Below are 8,836 nucleotides of genomic sequence, written 5' to 3'. Positions count from 1 at the left end.
ATATTTCCCCTTCTTAAAACATATATATTACATATATATTCATTTCATTCAAATTAACTTATTAATTGATTATTTTACCCTTTTATCTAAAAAAATAATAAAATTATAGAGATTAAATATATATATATATATATATATATATATATATATATATATATATATATATATATATATAACGGGCCAGCATTCATAAAGGAATCATATAATCTTCTGATTAATATATTTAGAACTTCCAAAATAAAGATGTCCAATTCCTTCATATATGCATTCGAAAGTAAGAATACAAAGTTTGGGTAAACATATTACAAGTGTAGATGCATACGAAAGTTTGAAATTGTAATATATATAACGAGTGATTTACGAACGTTGAAACCCGTGTATTGATAAGCTAAGTGCTACAATGGTGAGTCGACGCGAATTTAGAAATTATCGGTTAGGCTCGCTACATTATACACACCATTAGTAAAATTTGAGCGTGAAAACCCAAAAACAAATTGGTCAAGTTAACATATAAAAAACATATAATATTCGACGTTTATTTGGTCGTAACCGGATCTAAACAAAAAAAATTAATTCGTCAACACCTAGATATACGCCAAATAAGCATATTTAAAGAAAAGCACGCGTTGAGACGGAGAACCGACATGAATATATTATAATAGTGACACTTGCATAGCTTATGATACGAAATACAACATATGTAAAACGATGTTTGTGTGGTCGGTAAAACACGGACGTTGCGGCATCGATTCGACGTGAATTCGATATGTATCAAATAGGCTCGTTGCGGCATTGGAAAAAAACCCATATAATAATTTCGACAAATTAACATATTTAAAAAAACAAATAAAATAACAAAAAAAAAGAAAAAAAATACTCAAAGAAAGGTCTTCACATAACCCAAAATTTGTATCAAAAATTTGTTAGAGATGTGCCTTGAACTTGCACAACCTTTCTTCAAACTTCTTAAGCTTTAACAAACTCATCAACAACCAACATGCTAAGTTATCACAATTGGTTAAGTATCAAAATGATTTACATAAGAATAAAATTAAGCTAATAAAATATTTAAAAAAATCTTTTGTGTTACAAAACTTCTCAATTATACTAATTTATAATTATAATTATAATATAATTACCCTTACTTTAAGAAACTTTGACATCTAATTATAAAAGTGTTGTTTTCAATCAAATAGTAAATAAAAGCCATATTACAACATATACTAATTAAAATATTTTCAACCCGAATCATATATTACTTTTACATGTTTTTATCTTTTTTTAAAACTGTTAGTATATATAATTCATTTTTCATTTATACGATATAAATAAAAAATTATAAAATTTATTTATTAATCTTTTCCGCCTCGTGTGATACACGGGTTCTTAACTAGTTATATTAGTAAAAGATTTCATATTTCTTACATAACACGTAGGCACAATTTGGTCCTAAGCAATTTGATTACATAAAAGTTACGACTTACGAGTGATCCGATCGCCAGCCCAGCACTTAATGATGAAATACTAATATACTGTGGATAAAGACGTGGGCTTTAGGCCCAAAGCAAGTAAACCAGACTCAAGAGTACCATACATTAGCATTTTTTATTTTAATGAAGTCCATACAATTGATTAAACTGCGTATTTGTGATTGTGTTAATATAACGACTTTCGTAATAAACAAGTCGATATCGGTACTAGCAGTAAGTACATATTAATATTCATTGCAACAAATGCTTGGCTACATGTTTAGCGGCCGATAGTCTAGTTTACTCGACATTTTATAAGAAAAATTACCGAAGAAAGAGAGGTTCCTTTCGCAATAAATTCATATTTAACATAATGTAATATTATATTGAGCGTCTTTGTTGGGTTTTCCTGCTACCAATACCATATTGGAAATACAATAGTCTTGCAATTAAGACATCTTTGTCTTTATTTACGTCCTCAGTCAGTATTTTTATATTTATTCTGTCATACCTCACATATAATAATTTAATACCATCTACTCTCTAACATTCATCGTTATTAAAATATTTGGCTAGGGATGATTATAGTTATAACAAGTAACACAAAAGTGATACAGATTATATTAATTTAACCAAACATCATTTTATTTCTTATGCTTTTGGCCGACTATTAAAATTTTTAAGTGTTTTACTTACTAAAAGCATCATATACATTCTTGCAATAAGATTAAACGTTAGTCTTTCAATGTTTCATTTAGGACATCTTTGCCTGTGTTTACTTCTTAACTAATATTTATATTATATCTATGACAATTTAATATAACTTGTTTCAAAAAGTCATCATTATTAATCAAATTAAAAAGCGCCTATACCATAAAACAAATAATAATGAAAAGAATGTACATGTTATACCATCATCCGATCAAATCATTTGCATTTGGTTGAGCTTTAAATTTGAAGGATTTACTCATTATAAAGCAAGGCATTTGATTTAATCCACTAATAATAACAAGTGTTTGGTTTACATGTATAGCCTTGATTTACATAAAATAAAAGCAAAATGTAACGAGTATACATTTACTTTAATCTTTACACCACTACTACCGCTACTAAACTATCACACACCAGACACAATAATCTTTTAGGTATAACAATATTGTCTTTAGCTATGTCAACGATTATAAATTACGTAATTTTTGCTGACACACCTGACATATTGTAATATAATATTATAAGATATCTTTTAATTTCAATTTAAATCCCTAGTACCTAAACATATTAAGATAATTATTTGCATACCATAAGCATCTTCCAAGTTGTTTAATATGTATTCAAGCATACTCTTCGTTGTCTTCACCATAGATTCTTCAACACCACACCACAAGTGTGTCTATAAAACCACAAACACGTGAATTGGAGAAGCTTTGAATGACCGAGATTTAAAAAGCTTTTGGATTGTTGTTCGGCTCGTAGCCTGCTCGAATAAAGCTAGTAAAAAAACTTGATTTGAAATAACCTGAGCCGAGCCTGCTCATTTGTAACTAAGCTAAGCCAAGGTGCCTCGTTTAATTTCAAGTTCAAGCTCGAATTCACACTAGCCCGACTCATTTACAACCATAGCTAATAGTGAAGGAGGTAACGAATAAAGAAGACATTGAACAGCATTTAAGGAAATTCTTGACAAGAAAAGTTCATAAAATAAATTATTTTTTTACTAATTTTGTACACTCGATCTTATTGCACGAATCCGCCGACGGTAAAGGACAAAACATGCACCTGTTCCCAACTATGGATTTATGGTCCAATACCTTTTTCTTTAACGGCAAATTATGGTTCATACCTCTTTGCTTTATCAATTAAAATTGGTAAATAACTTTTAGTACACAACACTAATTTATTATTTTTTTTTACCCATAGACAATACTTTTATCAAAATATTACCATACCCCATATATGAAATAGGGTTTAAACAAATATGACGGAAATTGATAGAATAACATTAAAGTAAAAATTTATTAAAGCTGAATATGCATGACATTTTAGTTTTAGTTGGTCATATATGAAAATTTTCAAGTTTGTAACAATATATATGAAATTAATTTTAAAACTAAAATAGATTAACTGAAGATAGTCTTCAAAAGTAGAGGTTTGCTTATAGCCGAGATATAGAACGGGATTGTGAAAATGGAAAAAAGAACATTATGAAATAATGAATTCACTTACCAGGAAATAATTGAAGATATGTAGAATGAATAAGAAGAGAGATTATGTTAATAATGAATATAGATTGTCATATCATTCTTATCATTTTATTTTATTATTATTTTTTTGAACGGTCAACTAAGTAATGCCGGGTACCTCGTACGCGGCCCCCATTGGTTAAAGGTAGCCCGAGCCGGCCACTAGTCCGGACGGACGGAGCCCTTAGCGGTCCACCTGTTGAGGGATTCACCAGATAAAACCCAACCCCCACGCTCGCCAAACGGCACGACAGCGAGGAGCCGGTAAAACCGGGTGAGATCAGGACTCGAACCCTGGCAAGCCAGGGTCATCCCTCATATCTCCCATATAAGTTGGTGGTAGTGAGGTTTCCCCTACCTCTCACTTGTAAAGTGAGTGTTCTACCATTGAGCCACAACCAACATATATTTATTTTATTAATAAATGTAGATGGTTGTACCAACTTTTATAGTAGTGTAAATTGCAGTTTTTGTTCCTTTGGTTTTTCCAAATTTACAGCTTTAGTCAAATAGTTTTAAATTTGCGATCTTTGTCTATGTGGTTTTATTTCACTTGCAATTAAACCCGACCTCACTAACCCTGTTAAGTCTAGACGTTAAACCCATCAGCGTGCCTCTAATATGAGGGCCAGTTTTTTCTCCCTAAATAAACTTCACCCGTAATTCGTATGCCTCCTCACGTGAGGGTCTGGGGTGTATTTAGGGAGAAAGATGACAAAATTGGCCCTCATGTGAGAGACAAACTGATGGGTTTAACGTCCAGACTTAACGGGGTTAATGGGGTCAGGTTTAATTGCAAGTGAAATGAAACCACAGGAACGAAAATCACAAATTCAAAACTGTTGAACTAAAATAGCAGAATTAAACAAACCATATGAATAAAAACCGCAGTTCACTCTTTATGGTAGTAACATCTATTAATTTTTCTTGTTTAGTGGATCTACTCTATACTTGCGGTACATGAATTCCAAGACCAATGGGCCAGCCCCTTAATAATGAAGTCTCATAATTATTTGTTTGTACCAGGGCTATCCAAACTGTTCGTCGTTCGCCGCTCCTTCACCACTCGCTAGAAAATTATTCAAAAAATGCTTGTTAAATTTCGGCTCGATTTTGAGGTAAGCCGTTTGGCTCGGTCCAGTTTGAAAACAAACCAAGAACGAGCAAATCCTTGCTCGGTTTTGAAGTAAGCCATTCGGTTCGTTTTTGTTTGAATTATTTTTCATTTATTAAATATATATATATATTAAGTATATATATAAAAATAAAGTATTCTTTAAAGTTTTTGAAATTTTTCTATTTTGTGTTGACTTTAAAGTTCAGTTTTAAACTTTAGATGTTCGTTTTATATATATTTTCCTGTTAACTTTGAGTTTAGACAATTTAGGGTTGGAATTTTAGACATTTTGGAGTTTAAAGTCTTGGATTAATGATATTTGTTACTCTTAGAAATTTAAAATTAATAAATTTGTACGAAACCAAGCAAAACCAAGCCGCTCGAATTCATACCAAACCAACTTTAGCTCGGTTCGGCTCGCTTTCAAACCAAACCAAGTATAAACAAACCTGCGTTCGGTTCTGCCGATTCGTGAATAGCCCTAGTTTGTAATAACAAGTAAATATAAATAACAAGTCATCTAATATGTTTTAATTTATATAATATTCATAACTGTAATCAATTACATTATGACGAACCTTTACTGTTTTAATGTAACGTTTAGCTTCTTCTCTCTTGGGTGGCTGTAACTTTATATTTTTTAATATCTTATTGCATAAACTTATACAACTTAAAACCAGAAATGTTGTAGGAAAAGATAACTTTAACGAAGGCCCGGCTCCGAGAAACACAAAAAAGATTTGGGCCGAAGGCGAATCTAAATTTGGGCCTTAAGACTTAAGTTAAATATAAACTTGATAACGCAAATAAAAAAGCAAATCATACGATGATAATATTAATTTCAATACACAAAACATAAATATTGTAGCAAAATAATCTAATTTACATACCTAAACGAAACGCGATGCTCGCCTTGCATTTATTGAAGCAAAGCTCTCGATCAATTCTTGATAATCTATGCTTTCCAACACATCACTTTCAATAGATATCATCGCCAAGCCATCACTCTCAACACATCACTTTCTTATTTCTTCGTCACGTTTCCTCTTTTTGCGTTTTTCATTACCGGATAGGTATTTGTATTTAGGAGGCAGTTTCCTAAAAAATAATATATATGTGTTAATTCAATAAACAAAAACAAACAATTAACAATAAACCTACTGTTGACATAAACTGATAAACTGATAAACAACAATTCAACAACCTTTATAATAAAACTGACAAATGTTAGTCTGTTACTAACCCTAACTGGCTAACTCCCTAACTCACTAACTTTTATAATATAAGTATAAAACTAAACAAATAAACAAGAAGTCAGATTGATAGAACTCAGAACTAACCTGGCGCTGGTAGCTCGACGACTCGACGGACTGACGGATTCGGACTGTCGGAGCAGGGTTGGACTTTGGAGCCGGCTGCGGTGGTGGTACTGGTGGCTGGCTGGCTGCCGGCGGTCGCGGCGACGCGGTGGTTGGTGGCTGGCTGCCTTTTGGAGTTTTTGTGGTGTCTGGTCTGGTTACTCTAGTCTCTGGCATGAAATATTTTTTTTAAAAACCTTTCATACTTCCATAGTTCCGTACTTCCGTTCTATGAATCGTTAATCACTAAATGGGCCTGAACAAATTTTCAGAAGACTGGGCTATATACAATTTACACATGGGCCTAAACAATTTTTTTTTATATAAAATATAAATTTCTTTTTTTAAATTTTCAGGCCTACCGGGTGGTCGGGCCTATGGCGGTCGACTACCCTGCCATGGGCCTGGGCCGGCCCTGCTTTAACGTCCTGAAAGGTGAATTGTCGAGGCAGTGGCATCAGATATTGATGATTCCATAGAAACTTGAATCTTCACCTCACCATTCGAATTGGTAGACCTTACCGTTGTTCCTTCATCAAGTGTTTTGTCACTTAGAAGAGTAACCACTTCAGACATTGCTGGTCTAGCTGAAACAGTTGGTTGAGTGCACATCAATGCAATCTCTATGATTTTATTTACATCTTCAATTGCATATTCACTAGGGTCTAGTTTGTCATCGACCAGATTTAGATGTGTGCGACTCTCATATAGATTCCATGCCTGTCATACATATAACAACGTTAAGGTTAATAAGAGCGCACTTAACAGTAGTATCATGTCATCATATAACATATTAGCATTAAATAATAATTGCGCCTATGTATATAACTAGTTGAAACCATAAATCACTAAAATGGTCTAAAGAAATAAAACCTTAGTATTGATTCACCTACATGATCAAGAAGGTTTGGAGTGACTGATTTATCATCTATGACATCTTTGTATCTCTTTCCACTAATAATTTCAAGGACCAAAACACCGTAGCTGTATGTATCAACCTTCTCAGATAAGTGTCCATAATTGGCATATTCAGGTGCCACATAACCATTATTCCTGGCAACATTTAAAAATTTCTGTTGTTAATTAACACATTTTATAACAAAAAAGGCACTGTTTGTTAATTTCCATATTGATATAAGCATACAATGACTGTGCCAATTCGGTGCTGAGATGAGACTTATCCTCAGGTAGTAGTCTTATCATCCCGAAATCTGAAATTTTTGGCTGGAATTCGTTGTCAAGTAAAATGTTGCTTGTTTTTATATCTCTATGGATGATGGTAACATGGTACTGTTCATGCAGATATGCAAGACCTCTTGCTATCCCAAAGAGGATACCAATCCTCTGTTTCCAACTCAAAGTCATCATTTTGTCTATAGAAAACTATGGCAAAAGATATTTCAGTATTTTTATTAATTGATATTCTTTGGTTCAAGGAACCGATTACATATATAGAGAAAGATAAACAAGTCTATGATCCTATAATTAAAGATAGGATCATCACAAAAGAAGTAAGAGATAATTAACAAAAATAAAAGATATATTCTATATTCCCCCTCAAGATGAAGCATGTAAATTGATCATGCTAATCTTGCCAAGTAGAAAATCGAGTTGTTGTCTTGAAAGGCCCTTGGTCAACAGGTCGGCAATTTTCATCTTACTGCTTATATTCATCGGGATAATCTCCTTTGACTCTACGCGTTCACGAACAAAAAAACAGTCCATTTCAACGTGTTTCGTTCTCTCGTGATAAACAGGATTGTTGGCTATATGACGAGCCGCTTGATTATCACAGAACAAAGGGGTAGGCGAGGTAGTATGAACCCGTAATTCATTGAGCAACCAACGTACCCAAATAACCTCGCTCACAGTAGTAGCCATAGCACGGTATTCTGCTTCGGCTGAAGAACGAGAGACAACGGATTGCTTCTTAGTTCTCCATGAGATAGGCATACCTCCAAGCAAGAGGAAGTACCCGGTCCGTGATCTTTTTGTATATGGGCACCCTAACCAATCAGAGTCGCAATAAGCGGATAACGTGGGATCTCCCGTACGCGAAAGAAGAATACCTTGCCCCGGGGTGGCCTTCAAATAACCGAGAATATGATTAACTGCTTCCAAATGATTACTTCTCGGGTCCGCGACAAACTGACTCAGAATGTTAACAGAGTACGTGATGTCTGGTCGAGTTGCTTGTAAATATAGAAGTCGCCCTATCAGACGACGGTACTGGCTAGCATCAACCCGATCATTTTCTTCTCCTTTGTCCACCTTTAACCCTTGTTCAATCGGAGTCGAACTGGGTTTGCACCCCAACTTTCCACTATCCTCTAAAATGTCCAACGTGTATTTCCGCTGACTAAGGACTAAGCCTTCTTCGGTTCTAGCAACTTCTATCCCGAGAAAATATTTTAGAACCCCGAGATCCTTAATGCTGAAATTCTTATCAAGTTTCTTCTTAACTTCTTCAATCTTGGCTAGAAAATTTCCCGTTATGATAACGTCATCCACATAGATTAGGATGACTATCATGACATGCTTGGCCTCGAAAATGAACAATGAGTGGTCTGCTTTGGATTGCTTGAAGCTCAAACTCAAAAGAAAAGTGGTGAACTTTTGATACCAATTCCTTGAAGCTTGTTTCAACCCATA

At 33.8% G+C, this 8,836-nt stretch overlaps 1 pseudogene; it reads right to left on the bottom strand.

The window, feature by feature from the left end:
- Positions 1 to 6,604: 6,604 nt before the first annotated feature.
- LOC143617192 (cold-responsive protein kinase 1 pseudogene) lies at positions 6,605 to 7,549 on the bottom strand (annotated as a pseudogene).
- Positions 7,550 to 8,836: the final 1,287 nt, after the last annotated feature.

Source organism: Bidens hawaiensis, unplaced genomic scaffold (genome assembly GCF_021521415.1).
Source record: "Bidens hawaiensis isolate Kalapana, Puna unplaced genomic scaffold, B.hawaiensis_p1.1 tig00052952_1, whole genome shotgun sequence".
NCBI lineage: Eukaryota > Viridiplantae > Streptophyta > Magnoliopsida > Asterales > Asteraceae > Bidens > Bidens hawaiensis.
Note: the sequence above shows the minus strand (reverse complement) of the source record. Positions and strands in the feature narration are given on the sequence as shown.